General features: G+C 39.2%; 1 protein-coding gene across 2 annotated transcripts in view; it reads left to right on the top strand.

Annotated features, from left to right (window-relative positions):
- ENTREP1 (endosomal transmembrane epsin interactor 1) overlaps positions 1–24261 on the top strand; it is a 67345-nt gene that overhangs the window by 11851 nt on the left and 31233 nt on the right. The window lies entirely within an intron of this gene.

The following is a 24261-nucleotide window of genomic DNA, read 5'->3' on the forward strand; positions in this document are numbered from 1 at the left end:
TTGAGATTACAGGCGTGAGCCACTGCGCCTGTCCTCCTCTATATTCTTTTGAAGCAGATCTCAGATATTAATCATGAATATATGACTTTTTATTGTTATAATGTTTGAGTTGAACAACCTTAGAATTTTGTTGCATAGATTTGCTATATTATCTCTTTATCACATAAATATTATATTCTCTTGGTAATATAGACATATACTGGTGATTTTATCCTTTTTTTGTTATTGAGGTAAAATTTATATAGCAAAATGAATCATTTTAAAGTATACAATTCAGTGGCATTTTTAGAACATTTCCAGTGTTCATCCTTTGTTTTTATTTGCTATGTCATTTTGATTCAGCAACTGTAAACTTATCATTTACAGTTTTAAATAAGTTTAAACTTATCATTTAAAGTGAATCAAAATAGACAATGCTAATGGAGTTTCCAACTTTTAACGATAAAATAGAGGGTCTAGGAAATTAGATTTGAATTGTGGTATACTTAAATTTTTTTTCCTGTATAATATCTCTTATTTTTATTTGTCTCATCCATCTTGAAATGGAGTTAAGTAATTTTCTAAAGTCATTTTGTATATATGCTTAATAGTTCATCTTAAATCGTTGTTTGCTGGGCAACGGGCAATCAGTACAAAACTCCTTAAATTTTTAAATACAAAGAGAAGAAGCACATTGTGGGATCTTCGTGTGTCAGAATAATTAATAGATCCCAATACTGTGTTGATGGTCTTGAAAAACTAACCTGAAGTGTTTTTAGGCCCGCAAGATGACATAGGCAACATTTTACAACTCCATCAATGATTGTATTTCATGAAATTCCTTTAATAATTTTGGAAAGAATAAATTTTTAACATACCATTTTAATATATTAAACAGCAGAATGAGAGAAATTGAGACTTTGGATGCGTTGTATAGCCTGTGTTATAAGTGGCTGAAATTTGTTTCACAATGACTCTCTAGGTTTACAGTCTCTGTGAAAAATTTTGGTTGGTGTTTAGTGTTTATACGAATATTTGGTAACAGGAATCTCCTTTGCACTGTCTTTTTCTGTTGAGTCAATATTAAATTGCTCAGTAATACAAATCTCTAGGATTTAAATTGAATTAAAAGAAGGAAATCTTCAATGGTATTTGTACTTTGAAAATTCCAAATGATTAAAAGAGTATAAGTGTGTAAAGAATAGATTCAAGAAAGTATATCTATTACGACATTTATTTCTTTGACGTTGTTGTCTTTTAAAAAGCTGCCTCACATATTTATTATGTAAGCTTAAGCAGCCTTAAATGAAAATGGCCCTGTCTTATTACATTCTTATCCATTTATTTCTCATCTTTGTTAAGTATATGCACTTTGTCACAAAGTTGTAACCAGTGTGTACATACTATGTCATGCACTGCTTTTTCTGTTTAATATAAAATTAAGCTATTATCAGGTTTCCATGTATGAGGAGCCTACATGCTTATCATTTAAAACTGTAAGCAGGCTTCTGCCTTATTTCTGTATCATCATCAGTTTTTACCCTATTGTTGGACATTTGAGCTTCTATATTTTGGCTGCTATGAGTTATGTACTTAGAAGGTCATATAGAGATTGTCTTGAAATGTTAATTAGCATCAATTTATAAAGAAGATAAATTAATTTGTAGGGATTCTACAAGGGAAAACTTTGCATCTATTGATAATTGGAGACTTAGTCAATATCATAAATGAAAAATCTTCAGTTCATATGTATCTTTTATTTTTTTTGAGAGAGGGTCTTGCTCTGTTGCCCAGGCTGGAGTGCGGTGGTGTGATCACTGCTCATTGCACCCTCAAACTCCTGGGCTCAAGGGATCCTCCCAGTTTAGTCTCCCGAGTAGCTGGGACTACAGGCGTGTGCCACCACACCCAGCTAATTTTTAAATTTTTTGCAGAGATGGGAGTCTCACAACATTACCCAGGTTGGTCTCGAACTCCTGGGCTCAAGTGATCTTCCCACCTCAGCTTCCCAAAGTTCTGGGATTACAGGTATGAGCCACTATGCCTGGCTCACATGAATCTTAATAGTATACCATTATAACTCATGCCAGATGCTTGTGTTATGTCAAAAAATGGAAAAATGCCAGTCAGATATTCCTAGCCCATCCTTTTAAGAGTAGCATCCCTGTGTGCAAGCCACTGAACTCTTCTGAGCCTAGTTTTCTTTTTGGCACAGAGGGGATAATTTAGTGATACCAAGGGAAGTTCTACCCTACCCCTCCCTTAATGGATATTTTTTCTCCATTTTTTCCCCCAAGCCCCTCTGCCTCAGTTTCCCGAGTTTAGGGAATGTGCCATTGCATGCTTTTTGGTGGGAGGCCATGTTCCATTAGGAGCCAGAGGACCCCATGGATCTGTGTTCTTGCAGGCCTGGGCTTGGCTCATTAGAGTTCTGTCCCCTTCCCCTTCTCATCCATGCTGTAGGCTCAGGGGCACCTTCTGACCTGGGACTTTCACCCCCTAGCTGGTTGTTTGTTTGGCTGGCGCCTTTTCTACTGGCTCTCAGCTCAGCTGTCACTTCCTGCGAGAGGCCTTTCCTGACCACTCTGATTGCAGTGGCTCCTGCCTTGCCCCTAGCCGTATCCCAGCACTGAATTACTGGCTTTGTGGTCTGTGATTAGCCTATGTACCTTACATTTGTTGCCCCTCTCCCCAGATTATAGTCAGTTCCCTGAGGACAAGAGTCTTGTCTTTTTCACTCTCTTTCTCTAGGGCCAGTGTGCTCAATACACATTTGTTGTTGACTGTGGAGTTAATTTGACAGCCAATAAGAAATTTAGGTCCTGGGTGAACTCTCAAAATTTCTTTTACTTTTGTCTCAAATTTCTCTCACTTGCTTTTGTTCTCCTATTCATCCCCTTTGAACTTCAAGGTTGTCAGGGAGTGTTTTGGTGGTGGAGGTTGGGAGGCGAAGGATGCTCTTTTTCAGGGCCCTTTGAGAGGCAAGCCGTCCTCATTTTTAGTTGTTCACATCAGTCTAGAACACACGAATATTCCCTTTTGAGAACCATTTACATTTGGGCTTCCTCTTTTGTGGTTGTTACCTTGATGACATCAAGTTTCTTACTGGTTTGAATAAAAAAGGGTTGCTGTGACCTAGTTCCTTCAAACTCAAGTTTTCATGGAAATTCAGGGTTGGAAGCCTTCATTTTCTGGATCGTGTTTCTTATACTAACACACTCGTGTTCAGAACAAAAATGATAATATTGGAAAATAGTTGTTAAATATTTGTAGCTATTTATGGCTATGACTAAGAATAAGCTGGGAAGTATGTGTGCATGCATGTGTGTGTGTCTGTGTAGTTTTCTAGGTCGTGTGTTTTCCATAAAGAGCTAACATTTTCCATTTTTGAAGAATGTTTTTATTTCTTCTAGACATCATTCCTCTTTCATTCTAAGAAAATGTTCTGTAAGTGTTTACAAATGATGGACAATGCTAGAAACAGCCTCAAAGATTGTCTGGTCTAGGCACCTCAGTTAGAAAACAGAACGGTCTTAGTAAGATATTTTTTAAATTTTTTCTTTGGTGGTACAGGCATTTTTGGTGGCAGGTATTTTTCTTCGGTGGTACATTTAGTAAGAATTGCTACTGTGAAAATCCAGCTAGCTCTCTGCCTATATTTTTGGTTCCTTATGAAGTGGTGATGTGAGCTTTGTTATTTTTTTTCTTGTCAATTAGATGGGATAAGTACAACCTAAAAATGATAAAGGGACAGCTCCATATTCTCTAGCGTCAACAATGAAGGTTCTTCCCCAGAGATGTTCTTGGGTCACATGTGGCTTATTCCCAACTGCGGCTCCTGTTGATTTGCACCCCGGACCAAGAATAGACGAGGGTAAATGTATTGGCTATTTAAAAAATGGTCTTTCAGTTTATTTTCTAACCTCAAGATTATAGTATTTAGGATAAAACCCCATTACCCAAAAAGACTACAAAATGGCTTAAGGTATGCTTAATTATTTTTTTTCTCTAAGAGTCCATATAGGCTAGGTTGGTAAGATAATTCTGCTCACAAAGCCATTTGAGGAGCTAGGAATTTTTCATCTTATTGTGTCTTGGACGGAGAGTCAGAATACTTAGACACTTTGTCAAAAGTCAGAAATAGTTTTAGGTGGATTATGCTGTGGGATAGATTGTGGTCTTTTCTTTCCTGAGGATATGGAGAGCTGGAGTGGTCAGAATACCCAGGTGCAGTTTAGGAATCTATGCATTTACAAAATGAGCCGTGAAGCTCTCTGGCTTTGGCAGTTGAGTTCTTTCAAGTACATTTCAATAAATTGAAATGAACCCTTGTTTGATAGTTCACAAAACCTGGATTTTAATGCTGACACGTTACCACTAATTGTCAGGTGACCTTGGGGAAATCTCTTGACCCAAAAGTCAAGAGATTTTCCCAAGGTCTAAACCAATAAGTGGCTTAGATCAGAATAATATTTTAAGATTCCTTCCAGCTCTCATATTATAGATTTCCAGAGTCCTCTTTAGTTACCTAGATGGTGTTTTAATTTCAGGTGGACATTTCAACTGGTCATTATAACCTCCCTTTATATAAACTGAAATACTGTGATTATTTCACTCTGTGTTTTTTAAGGCATAAAATGGAAGACTTTTCTTACTCTGCAGAATTATTAGTAATACATTCTTGCATGTATATAATGCTTAGGAATTTTCCAGGTTCTTTCATATACCTTTTCTCATGGCAGATATTATTCCTTTTATGTAGATAAGAGAATATTAGTTCAGGAGTTAATTGGCTTGTTCAGTTCACAATGAGTTGAATGATTATTAGAAAGAACCCAGGGATTTGGGCTCCTAGTTCATTGCTTCTTCCATTGTAACATTTTACCACCTCCTCCACTGGCCAATCGGTAGCCATCTCACTGTGGCCAACAGTGGCTTTTTTGTGGTGTAGAATATAAATTAAATAAGCTGTTACCTTATTTGTGAATGTCCAATTCTTTTTCAAGATCTGAAGTGGTAAACGTTTTGGGAATTTTATCTTTCACTCAAAAGAGCCAGAGGCAGAAATGTCCAGGGTAACACAAGGTGTAGTTTTGAGTCTCAGTCCTATCAATTTCAATCAATAAGTGGCCAAGGAAATGATCTAATTTGTACGCTCATCTGTACAATGGGAGTATACCCATTCCTCAGGATCGTAATGCACATTGAAACTGTAAACTGTAAAATGGGATTTAAGGCTGTGTAAACACATTATGAATTATTTTTTAATCATTCATTGAGAAAATCTCCAAGAGAAGATCTGGCCTCTCAATTTGATGTGTCATTATGTAACAACCCATGGTAGAAAAATGTGCACTTAGGTATTGTGAAGGCAGCTTAGGCTGGGTTCAGGCTTCTCTGTGATCACAGTGCATTTAGTCTGTTGGCAACAGATCTTTGATTTCTCCCCTCTGATCACCTTCTCCCAGGAACTGCATTGGGTAAGAACTTGGGATCCTCAGAAATTGAAAGCAGTCTTGGGTGGTTCATCTACAGTTAGAATCAAGACCTGGGTAGTACCTTGTTTTGCAGACTGACCTAAGCCAATTTGGGTATGCTTTAATTAGTGGGTTCAGTTTGGTAGCAACAGGTAATTGCCAAAGCTTAGAAGTAACCTTTCTGCCAAGTTAATTGTTAAAATGAAGTTGATTCTCAGATCAAATTCTGCTATCCATACACTTATTAGCCCTCAGACAAAAAAATTGTTCATGCCCTTTGTTCTGAAGCTTAAAGTATAGAGAGTTGAGATTTGTATCATGCTTACAAAATAGAGTGTCTGAACAATGTTTTTGTCTCTCATTTTCACATTCACTTCTCTTGAATACCACTGTGGATTCCTTGAAAACCTGTTAATCAAGCAAAGCTAAGTTTATAAGACCCAATTCAGTAAGGGAGAGCAGCTCTTTGCCAGTTCTCAGAACGGATGAGCCAAAGAGAGGATATTTATAGGGTTTTAGAGCCCCTGCTGGATGATTGTGTTTTTTTTGAGACAGGGTCTCACTCTGTCACCCAGGCTCCTGAGTGAAGTGGCACCATCACAGCTCACTGCAGCCTCGACTTCCCTGGCTCAGGTGATCCTCCCACCTCAGCCTCAGCCTCCTGAGTAGCCAATGTTGAAAAGGTAGTCATTAGCTTGGTCAATATCGCTAGTCAGCAGGGAAATGAAAATCAAAACCACAATATCAAAACATCATGTAATATACCTTTAATATAAACAATTAAACATGAGAACCCGTTTTTAACATCCATTATGCTAATTAAACTAATAATTACATCAATGGCATCTCATTTCCATATTCACTCTGCTAATTTAGCAAAATCAGTTGGGTGTTGTTGGGAGATAAAGATAAGGGAAGCAAGCTTTTGGAGTTTGGCCTTTCTCATAAATGCTAGCCGACCATCTGGAATATGAATTCTTGACTATCCTTGGGTGTAGCCTGGACCAACCAATGTGTACATACATAATATCACATTCCGGTGCTAAAGTGCATTATAGACTATTTTGTGATTTAAAAGTAATGGCAAAAACTGCAATTACTTTTGCACCAAATCTAATAGTAGTATATATGTATTTGGGTTGCTAAAGGGAGCCCTCTGACCAGTCCTGCATCGAGGTTGTCTGAGCCCAACAGACTACAGTGATCAATTTCTGAACATGACTATGAGAAAATTCTCAAATTATGAATGATTTGGGGCAAGAGGGGAGACCATTTTGAGTTGGGGAACATCTTAAAATTCATGTGCTGTCATGAAATGTTGCAGAACAATGTGTATGGTCCTATCTGTGTGTGTGTGTGTGTGTGTGTGCGTGTGTATTATGTTAAAAAACACCAAGTGATCATACAGGTGTGTTTGCAGTTACATGGAAAATTTCTGAGAAGATATACAAGAAACTGTTCACAGTGGACCCCTCTGTGGAGTGAAATGGGAATGGGAAGGAGGAAGACTTTCTTGCTCTCCAATTTGTATTTGGAGGGAACAGTGCTGTATTGTGTGAAGAGGAGACTTTTAGTTTAGTTATCTTTTGTTTAATTTTTGGCCACCCTGTACCTGCAATGTCTGAATTCCCTTTTTGGAGTTGGTGTCGCTGCCTTTGTGTGCGTCTTGGTGAGCGGTGGGGCCCTGCCTCCGGTGACGGTGACGAAGCTTCTGAGGCCACGTGCTTATGTTTCTGAATGCCAGCAGCCAGCCTGTGAACCCGTGACCTCTACCCCCTGGAGCTCTAGCCCAGGACTCTGAATCTGGAGCTGTGGATGCACTGTAGCCCTGGGGCCACTTGGAACTTACTGGGCAAAGGAGGCAGCTTGTGTCCAAGGCTGACAACAAGGGACCTGGTTTTCCTGTGGCATGACCTTGCTAGAAGTTCCAGCTCCCAGGTTCTTTGGCTCCTTCCTGGGTTCCTGAGCCTCGTTCTTGTGGATTCTGTGAGCTACCTGATAGTCTTGCAAGAAATTCCTTTTCTTCTTAAATAGCCTGAGTTGGTTTCTCTTGTTCCTAACATAATCAAGAACTCTGAATGCTTAAGACCATGATTTTTCTTCTATGAATATTACTTTTATAATAATGTAAAATAGTTCAAACTAAATAGATTCATTTTAAAACATTTGGACACTTATGGTAACTCAGTTGAAAAACAAGAAATCCAGTGGGCATGCAAAGTAGATGGATTGGTGGTGAGCTCAGCATTGGTGGGAAGTGTCTGGTGAAGGAGGCTGGGTCGGGGTGTCAGGGCTTGGGTAGTGGTAGAATTGGGTCTTATGAGCTGTAATCTCTCAACGATGATACCAAAGAGTTTTCTGGTAAAGCTCTTTTGTGAAGAGAAAATAATGATCTCTAAATAAATGGACATTTTGTGTTAGCAGGCATTCTGCACATTGATGGAGAAGAAAGAGTATAGATTTGGGTCAGACCCAGAACTGACCTGGGTACTGTACTTAGTTGCATAATTTGACATAGTACTTTACCTCTCTGAGACTGTTTCTCATTTATTTCATATTTATAGTTATATATCTAAATATATTATCTATCTATTTATCCATCTACCTATATCTCAAACACACCACAGTGATATTTTATAATTTAGTAAGTGCCTTTTAAGAGGGAAAATATTTTTTATTAAAAACATGAGAGCTCATTAGCCTTCTTACTCTTTTTAAAAAATTTTTATCTTTTGAGACGGAGTCTCACTCTGTTGCCCAGACTGGAGTGCAGTGGCACAATCTTGGCTTTCTGTAACCTCTGCCTCCTGGGTCCAAGGGATTCTCGTGCTTCAGCCTCGTGAGTAGCTGGGATTACAGGCATGCACCACCATACATGGCTTAATTTTAGTATTTTTAGTAGAAATGGGGTTTCACCATCGTGGCCAGGCTGGTCTCGAACTCCTGACCTCAAGTGACTTGCCCGTCTCAGTCTCCCAAAGTGCTGGGATTATAGGTGTGAGCCACTGTGCCTGGCCTACCTTCTTATTCTTATTAAAAATAATTAGACTTCTGCATTTATCCCACACCTAAACCTGACTTATACTCCACACAGATAACACTTTTTTTTTTTTTTTGAGATGGAGTCTTCCTCTGTTAACCAGCCTGGAGTGCAGTGGTGGCCGTCTCGGCTCACTGCAGCCTCTGCCTCCTGGGTTCAAGCGATTCTCCTGTCTCAGCTTCCCGAGTAGCTGGAATTACAGGCACGTGCCACCATGCCTGGCTAATTTATATATTTTTAGTAGACACGGGGTTTCACCACGTTGGCCAGGCTGGTCTCCAGCTCCTGACTTCAGTTGATTCGCCTACCTAGGCCTCGCTAAGTGCTGGGATTACAGGTGTGAGCCACTGCGCTTGGCCAGAAATAACATTTTAAACACTTTCTGGTTTTAGCATTCTTGGTGGTCTTCCTACCTTGTTAAAAGTGAAGAATTTGCCACACTTATGTTAACCCACTTCCTTCCTTTCTTGTTTTTTAAAAAGTTATTTTTGTTACTTCTATTGATGACTTTATTGTTGTAGATAATATTATAAGCTATTTCTTAATTTCTGAACTTTGGATGGTATCTTTTGACCCTCTCTTATATAAGATAAAGAAATTATGACTTTTTTTTACTTCTTTCCCTGCTTTCCCAGTTTTTGATAGTGACATTATTACTTTTATGTTGTCAGTGTCTTAACATTTACATTTTGCTCTTAAACTATCTTATATCCTTCAAACTTTGCCTATAAATTGTTTCTCAGATAATGAAAACCGCTAATGGCATTTATTAGATTCTTTATTTCCAGATTCACCTGAGGCCTTGGTATAAGGGATGCCAACATTCCAGTGTCTGTGTTAGACTATCTAAGCAGGACTTGCAAAGCTGCTGGGTGAAAACCAGTTTTGCAACCCTTAGCTGATCTCCATCTCCCAGCCTAGAAAAAGATTAGGGATTAAAGAGACAAATGTTTTAGAGAAAGTTACTGAATTGCTGTGGCATTTTGAGTTCCATCTTCTCATGGGGGAAACAGGGGAGTATTTAAAGATAAGCAATTGGAGAATATGACAGGGATTCTTTGGTATTTGACTGGACCGTTGTCGGCTACACCTGAGGATTCTAAAGGACGGATTGGAGCGCCCTGTGGCCTCAGAGTTAAAGCCTGCAGTTGGAAAATAACTCTATGTTCATAGACTAAGCACAACATGAATATACTTCTAGCTGACCAGATGGGCCTCCCGGGAAATAGCAGGCGTGGGGTGAGCTCACATCCTGCCCAGAGAGGCCATAGGGAGTGAGCAGACCACAGCAGAAGGAGGCTGGGCCTGGACTCCTGGATGCTCAGGTTAAGGGAGCTGGAAGCTCAGCAGTAGGTATCTCTGAGGAGCCAGTGGAGGCTCCATTCCAGAGGGAGTCCCCTGTAAACACTTGCCAAGTCCCAACGTAACAGGCAGGTGAACTCTCCCTGCCCCTTACCTTGCCTACCAATATGGCTGTGGCCTTCCCCACACTCCCTTCTATCTAAAATGACCCAATTGTGTTTTAGGGGGAGCAGTAGACCCACACGAAAAAAGGGAAACAGAGCAGATTGAGGTCATTCACCTTGCCTTCCCACTGCAGGCTTGCTCCCTGCCTAGAGTAATAAGCCTGGTGGCAGACAGAGAAGCTTACATTCAAATGAAGTTCCAAGTTTTGACTGGGACACAGGCTTGGACGTTGTAATTACTGAAATGAGTTGTTTTGTGACTTGAAGTGACTGGAGGACTTTTTGTAGTTGATATTGATCAGACAAGTCATGGTCCTGGACTCAAATTTCATCTTAAACAATCAGGAATAATAAGCCCTACGGAGTGGCCTTGAACAACATTGCAGCAAGGAAACAAAGTGGTTTTCTGTTGACCTCCCTAAGCTCTGCTTGTTCAAGGGACCAGCTACATTATTTACTGCAACACCAGGAAGAATGATTGATACTAAAGAGAAGGAAATGTAATTCCATGTTATTCAAAGGAAGACTGTTTCCTTTGCCAAGTCAAATGCATTATTTTTTCTTATTCTCTAGTATGTGCTTGGTATCATGCCACATTCTAGTTTGCTTCATGTTTGGACTATGACTTTAATGTATATCTTTATATTTTTCTGGGAGGTTCTAAATGATTCTTTTCTTTCTTTCTTTTTGTTGACAAAAGGCACCTAATCTCAGAGATCATCTAGCTGCTGCTTCTTTCTGTCTTTCTTTGTTAAGAGAGGATCTCACTGTCACCCAGGCTGGAGTGCAGTGGCGCGGACACAGCTCACTGCAGCCTTGACCTACTGGGGTCAAGTGATCCTCCCACCTCAGGGCCAAGAAGCTGGGACTACAGGCATGTGCCACCATGCCCAGCTATTTTTTTTAATTTAATTTTTTGTAGAGACAGGGTTTCACCGTGTTGCCCAGGCTGGTCTCAAACTCCTGAGCTCAAGTGATCTGCCCACCTTGGCCTCTCAGAGTGTTGGGATTACAGGTGTGAGCCACCATACCCAGCCTGCTGCTTTTTTCATTATTGAGATGTAGTTGACATAACAAAAAATTCGCACATTTAAAGTATACAATTCAATGGATTTTTAGCATATTCCCAGATCTATGCAAACTTCACTGCTGTCAATTATGGAATATTTTCATCAGCCTCTAAAAAAATCCTGTACCCATTAGAAGTCACTCCTGATTTACTCTCAATACCTTCAGCCTCAGGAAACCACTAATGTACTTTTTGTCTTCATAGATTTGCCCATTCTGGATATTTCAAATAAATTGAATCATACAGTATGTGATCCTTTGTAATTGACTTCTTCCAGTTAGCGTATTTTTTAGCTTAATATTTTTAAGGTTCATCCATGCTATAGTATCTGTCAGTACTTTTCCCTTTTTTATTGCTGAATCATATTCCATTATATGGATATATCACATTTTATTTATTTATTCATCAGTTGATGGACATTTCCACTTTGGCTATTAGGAATAATGCTGGGCCAGGCATGGTGGCTCATGCCTGTAATCCCAGCATTTTGGGAGACCGAGGTGGGTGGACCACCTGAGGTCAGGAGTTTGAGACTAGCCCGGCCAACGTGGTGAAACCCTGTCTCTACTAAAAATACAAAAATTAGCCAGGCATGGTGGCGGGCACCTGTAATCCCAGCCACTCAGAAGGCTGAGGCAGGGGAATTGCTTGAACCTGGGAGGTGGAGGTTGCAGTGAGCCAAGATTGCACCATGCTACTCCAGCCTGGGCAACAAAAGCGAAACTCCATCTCAAAAAAGAAAAGAAAAAGAAAAGGAATAATGCTGCTATTAACATTAGTGTTCAATTTTTTTGTGGATATGTTTTCATTTCTCTTGGGTATATGCCTAGGAGTGGAATTGCTGACTCATATGGTAACTACATGTTTAACATTTTGAGAAATTGCTAAACTGTTTTCAAAGTGGCTATATCATTTTATATTTCCACCAGCAGTGTTTGAAGGTTCATTTCTCCACGATTTTGCCAACACTGATCGTCTGTTTTTTGATTGTGGCCATTCTTTGGGGTGTGACATGGCATCTCGTTGTGATTTTGATTTGACATTAAGCATCTTTTTATGTGTGTATTGGCCATTTATACATCATCTTTGGAGAAATGTCTATTCAGATCCATTGCCCATTTAAAAATTGGTTACTTGTCTTTTTATTATGAGTCCCTTATCAGATACAGAGACTCCACACTTACAGTGGGGGTTATGTCCAGATAAACTCATCATAAATTGAAAATACTGTAAGTGAAAAATGTATTTAACACACCTCAAGCATCATAGCTTAGTCAAGCTTACTTTAAAAAAACTCAGAACATGTACATTAGCCAACAATTGGGCAAGGTCATCTAACACAAAGCCTATTTTATAATAAAATATTACATATCTCATGTAACTTATTGAATACTGTACTGAATATGAAAAAATGGAATAGTTTTATGGGTATTCGAAGTACAGTTTCTATTGAATGCGTATGGCTTTCACACTATTTTAAAGGCAAAAGATTATAGGGTGAACCATTGTTAAGTTGCGGACTGTCGTATATGATTTGCAAACATTTTCTTTGATTCTCTGTGTTGTCCTTTTACTTTCTTGATGATGCCCTTTGAAGCACAAAAGTTTACAATTTTGAAGTTCAGTTCATCTATTTTTAATTTTGTAGCTTACACTGTTGTATTTAACAAGGGTTTTGTCTAACCCAAGGTCATGAATGCTTACTCCTATACTTTTTTCTAAGATTTTTATTATTTTAGCTGTTTTGCTTAGGTCTTTCATTTTTTTTTAGTTAATTTTTGCATATGGTGTGAGGCAGGGGTCCAAGTTTATTCTTTTACATGTGGATATACAGTTGCCCCAGCACCATTTGTTAGAAAGACTCTTCTTTCCCCATTGAATTATCTTGACACCTTTGTTGAAAATAAGTTGACCCTAAGTGTGAGGTTTATATATCTGGCTTCTTGATCATATTCTTTTTGCTAGTTGTTCCACTTTCCCTTTTGGATATTTCTTGTTAAGACCACTCACTTCCTGTTCTAGTCTGGACTTAATTGTTTTCTGGCCTGCTGCACAGATGTCATCTGAATATTTCTTTTCATTGTATTCTTAAATTAGATCCATTTTTTCGTAGGTCTCATGCATTCTTTTTCTTTGGGTTCTTTTTTCATTTGCCAGAGAACATTCTCAAATAATAATTTTCTGAAAGAATTGAGGGAAGACAGCTCTCTCAGGGTTTGAATACCTTGATGTATCTTTGTTCTCACCCTCTCACTTGAATAATAGTTAGGCTGGATATAGAATCCTGGGTTCAAAATAATTTTTCTTCCAAAAAATGAAGTCATTGCTTGATGCCTTTTGTCATAGATGAGAATCTTGATGCTGATCTGATTCTTGTTCCTTGGTAGGAAACCTTTTTCTTTTTCTGTCTGGAAGCTTTTAAGATCTTTTCTTTTCCTTGAAAATCAATAAAATTTGATTTTCAAAAAGATAAAATCATGAGTTTCAGGCAAATATAAAATGAACATGAGTGATTAACGAGGGAGCACTGGTTCAAAGAGCATTTGAGAAGCTAAGCATTTATTGGCAATCTTAGGAGAAGATTGCTGGGATAGACACAAAACTGGTTAATGTACTCCAAAGCCATGAACTGTAACTTCTGAAGTTCCAATTGAACAGAACCTTATTTTCATCTCTACTGAAATAACATCTACAACTTAAACTCTGTTCCTACAGATGTAAAGTAGCCATTTGAAAAAATAGATTACCCAGTAATCTCTTCTGCCTGTTTTCAAGTTTCCGATAATTTTTCTGAGTCTTCTGAAGTTACACGAAGTTATGTCTAGGTGGAGTCTTTTCTCCTTCATCCTTTTGAGTATTGGGTGAGCTTTTGTGATTTGAATATATGTGCCTTTCTTCAACACTGAGAAATTTTCTTATTTCCTTGATGATGATGATGATGATGATGATGATGATTGTGATTATTATTATTTTGAGACCAAGTTTCACTCTGTCCCCCAGGCTAGAGTGTAGTGGCATGATCTTGGCTCACTGCAACCTCCACCTCACAGGTTCAAGTGATTCTCTTGCCTCAGCCTTTGGAGTAGCTGGGACTACAGGCATGCACCAACACACTCAGCTAATTTTTGTATTTTTAGTAGAGATGGTGTTTCACCATGTTGGCCAGGCTGGTTTCAAACTCCTGACCTCAAGTGATCCATCCGCCTTGGCCGCCGAAGTGCTGGGATTACAAATGTGAGCCACCGCACCCAGCCTCCTTGATTATTTTCTTCTCTCCATTTGCTCTGTTCTTTCCTTCTAGAACATCTACAAATCAGATGTTGAACCTCTTGGATTGAACCTCTTTGTTTCTTAACTTTTCAAAGTTTCACATTTCTCTTTGTCTTTTTAATGTATTTTCTTAATTTTTACTCCTGCCATTCTATTGAAGTGTTTGACAATTATATTTTTTAATGTTTAAGAACACTTTTTTGATCTCTGATTTATTCTTTTGCTTAGCAGCTGTTCTTGTGTTATTATGCTGTATTTTCTATTTGAAGATACATGTTACATATATTTAACATTTTCTTTTCTATTCTCTGAGTAATCTGTTTTCTTTTTTGGGGTCAGTGATTCCGATTGACATCTAGGTCCTTCTTTTTTGTATTGTTAGATTTTTTTCTTTTTTCGAGACAGAATCTTTCTCTGTTGCCCAGGCTGGAGTACAGTGGCGCCATCTCAGCTCACTGCAACCTCTCCGCCTCCCAGGTTCAAGCAATTCTCCTGCCTCAGCCTCCCAAGTAGCTGGGATTATAGGCGTGTGCCACCACACCCGGCTAATTTTTGTATTTTTAGTAGAAACTGAGTTTCTCCATGTTGGCCAGGCTGGTCTTGAACTCCTGACCTCAGGTGATCCACCCACCTCAGCCTCCCAAAATGCTGGGATTACAAGCATGAGCCACTGCGCCCAGCCATGTTTTTAGATTTTCGAATGTCTGTTGATCCTTGATCATTCATTCTAGTCATAACTAAAGGCTAGATTGGTAATATTTATAATAATATTTGCAATAATAATAACACATAACTGAGATGTATGTACTAATCGACTAATCACATGAGGTGTTATTAGTATCCTCATTCTGAGGAAACCAAGACACAGAGAAGTTAAGTGAGTTGCCTGAGGTCACATAGCTAGAAGTGGCAGAGCTGGGCTGCAGTTCCAGCAGGTCTGTCTCTAGAGTCTTTCTTCTTAATCACGACCTGGTTCCACAGCAAGCTTGTTTGGCAGGGCCAGCTAGCTGTCTGAAAGCTCTGTGAAGCTTAATGGACCATAGTGATTGATAGTCTTCATTTTAGTGTGTGCTTGAGAGAAACAAGTCTGTGACCCTCAATATGCCAAAAAGAAGAAGACAAGGCTGGATGTGGTGCCCCATGCTTGTAATCCCAGTACTTTGGAAGGCCAAGGTGGGAGGATCATTTGGGGCCAGGATGTTGAAACTAGCCTGGGCAAAAGAGCTAGACCCCCGTCTCTACAAAAACTTAAAAAATTAGCTGGTCATAGTGACACATACATGTAGTCTCAGCTACTTAGGAGGCTGAGGCAGGAGGATCACTTGAGCCCAGGAAACCGAGGCTGCAGTGAGCCATGATCGCACCACTGCAGTCCAGTCAGGATGACAGAGTGACACCCTACCTCTCAGAAAAATAAGAGAAGATAATACCGCACCAGGACCCCTGCACCCCAAGGCAGATTATTTCACTCTCTCAGAATGAAGTTCACTAGTACTCGCTGGTGGACAAATGCTTGTACTGTCTATTACTTTTGCATCTTTGAAAGTCTCTTCAATATTTTTTCAATGTTTTATTATGAAAATTCTCAACAGAGAAGTTGAGCAAATAGCACAGTAAACTCTGATGTGCCCTTCACTTGAATTCCAAAGCCATTAACATTTTGCCATATTTGCTATGTCTCTACATAAATAGATATTCTATATTCAACTATTCAAAGTTGCAGATTTCGTGGTGACTCACCCCTATATACTGTAGGAAGCACCTTCTAAAGATAAAACGTTCTGCATCACCATAATAACATGATCATGCTTAAGAACATTTTCTAATAATTTTCCTAATAAATTTCCTAATGTCATCTAATATTCAGCCTATGTTTAAATTTCCCCACTTGGTTCAAAATCTTCAAATAACTTTTCTTAATCAAAACCTTTGTAACTGTAGTATGATTTGTGCACATTTCTGTACGTATAATGTGCAAAAAAGTCCAGGATTCTATCAAGGTTCACTTATGGCATTTAATTAGTCTGTCTCTTTAGTCTTTTGTGTTCTAAAATACTCTTCTTCTTCCTTTTTGTAGGAATTGACTTAGTGAAGAGATGACTCCAATTGGTTTATATGTTATTGTTGTTCTTTTTCTTCTTTGATATGAAAAATTTCAAATATACCCCAAAGTTGAGAGAAATACAAAACCCCCCATGTACCCATTGCCCAGCTACAACAATCAACACATGTCCAGACTTGTCTCATCTCTTTTTTTCCCTTCTCTTTTGCCATTGGATTATTTCGAAATAAATTTCAGCCTTGACAACATTTAATCCTCAAATATTTTAGTATATATTTATAAAAGATACATAATTTGTCAGGCTCATCAAGTATCTAGGCATTGTCTTACATATGTTTTTTTATAATTGGTTTCTTTTAATTTGACCCACATTGCACTTAGCTGATATGTCTCTTAAGTTTCTTTTAATCAGTAAGTCCCTCTTTCTCTTGTTTTCCCTGTTGCAACTGCTTTTTTGTTTTTTGAGATGGAGTCTTGCTCTGTCACCCAGGCTGGAGTGCAGTGGTGCCATCTTGGCTCACGGCAACCTCTGCTTCCTGGGTTCAAGTGATTCTCCTGCCCCAGTCTGCCTGAGTAGCTGGGATTACAGGTGCCCACCACCAGGCCCAGCTAATTTTTGTATTTTTAGTAGACACAGGGTTTCACCATGTTGGCCAGGCTGGTCTTGAACTTCTGGACTCAGGTGATCCACCTGCCTTGGCTTCTCAAAGTGCTGGGATTACAGACATGAGCCACTGTGCCTGGCCCATTGCAACTTATTTGTTAAAGAAACTGAGTCCTTTGTTCCATTGAGTTACATTGCATCCCCATGGTGCTGTTCAACATGTTTCTCTGTTCCCTTTATTTCCAGTAACTGGTAGTTAAATCTAGAGGCTTGATCTGATTCAGGTTTGGTTCTGGGGTCAGAACACTTCACCAGTGGTGGTGGGTATTTCCAACAGGAAGCACACATTGTTCAGTTGTCTCTCTTTTTGTGATATTGGCAGTCAGTGATGACACTTCCTTAGATCACTTGGATAACTTGAATCTTTTATGTTAAAAAATGTCAATAAATAACAATTACAAGCAGGAGTCTTTAAACCATTGATCCCCACACCATATCCATTAAACCATTCTGTCCTTTGAGATATTAGATTGGTATCCTTGGAAAAGGGGGTCCTTATATAAATTCAATGAGTGCCATATACTGTGATGAATTATTACAATGTAAATACTCCTATGCAGCCTCGCTTTAAAAAAAAATCCAGGATGTTATCAAGGTTCACTTATGGCATTTAATTATGATAATTTAGTTTACTGTAAAATTTTAATGGCTCTTGCAAGTGCTAATTGTTAAACTTTGTTTAACTTAAGGTTTCTCAAATTTATCTCCTTCATACCTCTTTCTCCACGGACTGACTACCTATTAAACCCTCCCAGAAAAGTAATCAGTGGAAAGTTGTTTGGAAAACATCTTAAATCATTTGTTCGGTCACTCAATAAACATTTTTTGAGCACCTGCTTTGTGTCAGGCATTGTATTAGACACATATATAGAAATGGACTCTTAAGCTTTATTGGTTCTTTACTTGTCTGGTGTTAGAATATTTCAAATGTCACATGGAGAGAAATACCTGACTTAGCAGATTATAATGATCTGATCACTGGGGCATACAGTATCTCAAAGTAGGCAATATCCCTGTCCACGAAGAGTCATATAGTCTGGCTTTCATTCCACTGCTCAGTCAGGAGTTGAAGAGGGGAGAGAAAGGGTCAGGCACTCCAATTATCCATGACTGACTGCATAACAAACCACCCCAAAACCTAATAGTTTCAAACCACAACTTATCATTGTCTCTTATGGTTTTGTGAATCGACAGGATTCCTGTTTGGTGTCTCTCATGTGATTGCAGTTAAATGGCAGCCGGGTTAGGAATCATCCAGAGGTTTGACTGCCTCGGACCTCCCTGATGGCTCTTTCACATGACTGGCAAGTGATACTGGCTGTCGCCTGGGAGCTCAGCTAGGGCTGGTGATGAGAGTGTGAACATGTGACCTCCTCATGTAACATGGTGGCTGGTTTCTGAGATGGAGTGTTTCAAGTGAGTAGTGTTCCAGGAAGCCTACTTTTTTTTGTGTGTGCAATTTTTTATTGTGGTAAAACATATAACATAAAACTTACCATTTTAAACATTTTAAAGTGTACAATTCAGTGGCATTTTAAAGTGTATGTTTAGTGGCATTAAGCATGTTCACAGTGTTGTGCTGCACCACTGTCCATCTCCAGAACTCTTTCGTCATCCCAAATAGAAACTATACCCATTAAAAAACAATGCCCCATTTCCTTCTCCCCCGAAGTCCGTGGCAACCACTATTCTACTTTCTGTCTCTATGACTGTGCCTATTCTAGGTATCACATATAAGTAAGTGGAATCATACAATATTTGTCCTTTTGTGTCTGGCTTATTTCACTTAGCAAAATGTTTTCAAGGTTTATCCATGCTGTCGGAGCATGTGTTAGAACTTTATTCCTTTTCATGGCTGAATGAGATTCCATGGTATGTATTGGACCTCACCTCATGATGTGAGGAACGCCCTATGAGTACAGAGAGGGAAGGACTTGCTGTTGGCCATCTTTGGAGACTGCTGACCCTGGTTTACAGATTCTTCTTAGGAACTGTGATCTTTGTGGGTGGGGAATTGTATGATCTGACTCTTTAACCTGCTGAACCTTGAGAAGCTAAGAGCAGCAAAGAAGGGACCAGAAGTAGGGAAAGAAAGTAGGTTAGAGAGGCACAGAGGAAAGGATAAAAGAGGAATGAAGTCAGAGAAGTGGAGTCTCAGGAACCATGGCTTTGCAACTTTGTTTACAACGAACTTTCTGCTGCCTTTCTAATCTTCAAATCCAAATTTATTTTGGCCACTTTATTCCCAAGGGGCATAGCAGATTGGGTTCCTGACCAGTTCACATTATTGGAACAATAAATCTCATGTGTCACATGATCCACTGTTTCTCTTGTGATTCTGCCCTGGTCTGGGTCATATTCCTAATGAGAACATGTTAATGTAGGGGTGATAGTGATGCCTAACTTGAGTTGAGCAATTATAGAGCTAGATATGTGCTGAGGGTCCTGTCTTCTCTGCAGAGGCTGATTGCTTGGCTTATAAGAAATCACTTTTCAGCTGGGTGCGGTGGCTCACGCCAGCAACCCCAAGGGCTTTGGGAGGCTGAGGTGGAAGGATCAGCTTGAGGCCAGGAGTGTGAGACCAGCCTAGGCAACAAAGTGAGACCCTGTCTCTACAAAAAAAAAAAAAATTTTTTTTTTATTTGTCACTTTTCTGAGAAATGAGAGACAATGTGCTAAAAGGAGGGACTGAGGGACCCGGGATAGGGCAGAATTTGCTGTTCACAAGAGGCCTGGAAGTGCCGTTGAGACATGTATGTTTTCACTAGGACTAAGCAACTCTGGCTTATAAGAGCTTTTAGCTCTCCTGAAAGTTGTGTCCCCGAATGATAAATATTTGTGTCTCACTCTGGTAGGAAAAGCAAAAGGCCTTTCACCCCTGTTGAAAGAGGAATGAGAAAGCAATGGTTATTATTATATCTTAAACACTTTATAAAAAGAAAATCAGGGACTTCCATAATATGAGTAAACCTGGCACTTCGGCATGCTGGAGAGGAAAGAGAGACAGTCGGTTCTGTTCACAGCAACGGGCCTGTGTTTGGCTTGTTGGCAAGGAGAGCTGGTCTGGGTGATGGTAATGTATCTGCCAGACTTCTGGCAGAAGTTTAAAGGGTGTCAAGGGACTGAAACTGGGAGTAGGTTCTGTTGGGGTCTAAGGATTAGAGGTGCACAGGCAAACCAAGTCAGTGCGTGTGGGAGCTCCTGAAATAGGTTGACAGTGGTGAGAGTGTGGGCTTTGTGAGTGGTTGTGATTTATGATGTTTTGTTAGTTGCCGTGGTGCTGGGCTGTCAATCCAAGCATTCGTTTTGCTAAACCAGTTCAGAAAAATTTTAGTTTGGTGCCTTGTCTTTAATTATTTTTTTTCCAGTGCCATTGTGTTGTGTTCAGATGACTTTGCTCATGATTCTAGATCTTTATATTGAAATCCTTCCCCAAATCGAATTAAAATGTAAAATGTTAAGAGTTAAATAAGTGGTTACATCAACTGTCATGGGTCCTGTGCCATTTTTCTTATTAACCAGTGACTAATCAGGTTTTTTGGTACTTGGACTTCGTGGCTCTGAGGACATACATGTTAAATGGCAGTTAGATTCCCAGCAAGACCACACAATTGTTCTTGTTTCAGTGGGAGAATGGAACTTGAATTCTAAGGAACAGGTATTTTGTTCTTCCACCCACCTACCATTCTCACTTCTTCCTTTGACATAATGGAATTGAAGTCCCAACGCTTTCTGTCTTCTTTCTTGAGGAAGTGATGAGTTCCCAGCAGAAACAATGGTGGTAGCCATTTTCACACTAGCAGTGATAGTCAATCAGGTGTTTGCCTTTCAGGCTTGTCTGTATATGTCCTAGAATATTAGTAAGAATGTATGATACCTGTATATAGCACTTATCAGAAAGAATAGATTTTCTTTCATTTGTCCATTGATTGGTTGACTGACTCATTCATTCAGTATTATTTACCACCACTTATGTTTTTGTGTTCTTGTTTCAGATTTTCTACCCCACTGGAGAAAAGCATATTTTAATATTTATTTTTGAGCAGTATCAAAAGGCTGCATGTGAGGGGGAAAAAAAGGGCACAATGATTAAATGAGGACCAGTAATATTTTCTTGGAGAATTAAAAGACAAAACAGAGTGTGAGAGAGAAGAATTCTAGATGGATTAACACCTTTTGAAGTAAAAGTTCCTTCTTTCTTAGAAGTTTCTTCTCATGAGGAAATAATTTGGTGAACTGCTCATATTTAAATAAAAACAACACATTTGTATATGCACAAATTCATTGTTAACATTTAGGAAAAATATATGTTATTTCTGATAATTTAAAAAGAAGCACCACATTTGATGAACATATTTAATTGTTAAGGAAAATTTTTTTTTTTATCTTTTTATCTGTTTATTTGGCATCATGTATTTCCTTCTGCCATTACAGAAATTGGGCTTTTTTTTTTTTTTTTTTTATACTTTAGGTTTTAGGGTACATGTGCACAATGTGCAGGTTTGTTACATATGTATCCATGTGCCATGTTGATTTCCTGCACCCATTAACTCGTCATTTAGCATTAGGTATATCTCCTAATGCTATCCCTCCCCCCTCCCCCAACCCCACAACAGTCCCCGGAGTGTGATGTTCCCCTTCCTGTGTCCATGAGTTCTCGTTGTTCAGTTCCCACCTATGAGTGAGAACATACGGTGTTTGGTTTTTTGTCCTTGCGATAGTTTACTGAGAATGATGTTTTCCAATTTCATCCATGTCCCTACAAAGGACATGAACTCATCATTTTTTATGGCTGCATAGTATTCCATGGTGTATATGTGCCACATTTTCTTAATCCAGTCTATCGTTGTTGGACATTTGGGTTGGTTCCAAGTCTTTGCTATTGTGAATAGTGCCGCAGTAAACATATGTGTGCATGTGTCTTTATAGCAGCATGATTTATAGTCCTTTGGGTATATACCCAATAATGGAATGGCTGGGTCAAATGGTATTTCTAGTTATAGATCCCTGAGGAATCGCCACACTGACTTCCACAGTGGTTGAACTAGTTTACAGTCCCACCAACAGTGTAAAAGTGTTCCTATTTCTCCACATCCTCTCCAGCACTTGTTGTTTCCTGATTTTTAAATGATGGCCATTCTAACTGGTGTGAGATGGTATCTCACTGTGGTTTTGATTTGCATTTCTCTGATGGCCAAGGAAAAATTTTTTAAAACATTAATGGAGCCTTTTTTTTTTTTTTTTTTTTTTTTGAGACGGAGTCTCACTCTGTCACCCAGGCTGGAGTGCAGCGGCACTATCTCGGCTTACTGTGCAACCTCCGCCTCCTGGATTCAAGCAATTCTCCTGCCTCAGCCTCCTGAGTAGCTGGGACTACAGGCATGCACCACCATGCCTGGCTAATTTTTGCATTTTTAGTAGAGACGGGGTTTCACCATGTTGGCCAGGCTGGTCTCGAACTCCTGACCTCAAGTGATCCACCCGCCTCAGCCTCCCAAAGTGCTGGTATTACAGACGTGAGCCACTGCACTCGGCCAAAGCCTTTCTTGATTAGAATACTGCATGTGATGCCAGACAGATGTGATAGAGGCCAAACCCAGTTGGGAAGTTGTTTTATACCCACATCCACCAATGAGCATACTAAGAACTTGAGGTGAGATGGTGATATAGTTAGGCTTTGTGTCCCCACCTAAATTTCATCTTGAATTGTAATCCCCATAATCCCCACATGTCAAGGGAAGGACTAGGTGGAGATAATTGAATCATGGTAGCATTTTTCCCTCATCCTGTTCTCATGATAGTGAGTGAGTGCTCATGAGATCTGATGGTTTTATAAGGGGCTGTTCCCCCTTCACTTGGCACATCTCCTTCCTGCTACCTTGTGAAGAAGGTGCCTTGCTTCCCCTTCCCCTTCTGCTGTGATTGTATGTCTCTCCAGCCATGCTGAACTGTGGGTCAGTTAAACCTCTTTCTTTTATAAGTTACTTGGTCTTGGGCAGTTCTTTCTAGCAGCATGAAAATGGACTAACATAGATGGCAAAGGTCAGGGACAGGTGTGAGGACTGAGAGTGGGATAGTGAGGATAGTTACAGGCTAGATGGGGATGACAACTGCATGAAGGGAGAAGGAAAAAAGTGCTAAGCTGGAGTGATGGGCAGAAAGACAGAGATGGCCATAGTTCCTGATCTATTAAAAGTTTGTGAATTGACAAGTGCTTTTATTGAGGAGAGATGTGTTGAACGTATTCTACATGGTGGGCACTGCTGTGGGCAGCTTTATGGACATGCTTTTATTTTGCTTTTTTTTTTTTTTTCCTTTCAACAGCCATTTGAGGTATTACTCATTTTTTATAAGTAAATAAGTGAGACCCAGTGAGTTTCAGTAATTTGCTCAAGATTGTTTGGCTAGTAAGCCAGTGGGCTGGAAATTAAACACATTTATCTCACTCCGAGTTCACGTTTTTTATTCCATTTTATGCTTTAAATTTAGTTTTTCCATTTATCAAGGTTATATGTGCACATAGTTTAAAGGGTCAAATAGTGCTGTAAGTCTGAAGAAGAAATCTTCAGTTCCTTATCCCATTTTCAAAACACAATCACTTCAACCAATTTCCAAAGGCAATCAATCACTTAGGCATTGTAGACAATTAGGAAATCTTTCTCTGTTACATTTCACCCCCTGCCCCAATATGTATTTTTATAGTCCCTTTCTCAATAAAGTTATATCATGATTTTGGTCAGAGCAATTTTCAATGTTTATTTTATTTTGACTATCCCGTTTCCTTTCCAGTAAAATATTTTATTTTTCTTCAAGTTAACAAAGGTGCTCCTTCTTCATTTGCTTCATTTTTCTGTGTATTATTGATTCAAATGTCAACCATCCTCTTATTGTTTAAGTCTCTTTTCCATATATTTAAGTACATCTGTTGGATATTCTGTCACTTTCATCCTTCCTGGAGCCTTTTGACTTGCTCTATCTGGACTGGCTGCCCAGCAGGCTCTGCATGTTACTATCATCTTTATCATCCTTTCACCATTATCCTGAGTGTTCCCTTAACCTCTCTTGAGTTGGATCCCTGTTTCCTGGATTCCATAGCTTCTTTTTTTCCCTAGCTCCCCACAAATTTTGGTGGAGCATCCTGTAGTAAATTTCTGAGAAAAGGGTATATTAAAAACACATTTTAAAAATCTTGTATGCAAATTGCAAAAAAAGTAAAAATATTTTTATCCTATTC

Source organism: Hylobates moloch, unplaced genomic scaffold (assembly GCF_009828535.3).
Source record: "Hylobates moloch isolate HMO894 unplaced genomic scaffold, HMol_V3 SCAFFOLD_10, whole genome shotgun sequence".
Lineage (NCBI taxonomy): Eukaryota > Metazoa > Chordata > Mammalia > Primates > Hylobatidae > Hylobates > Hylobates moloch.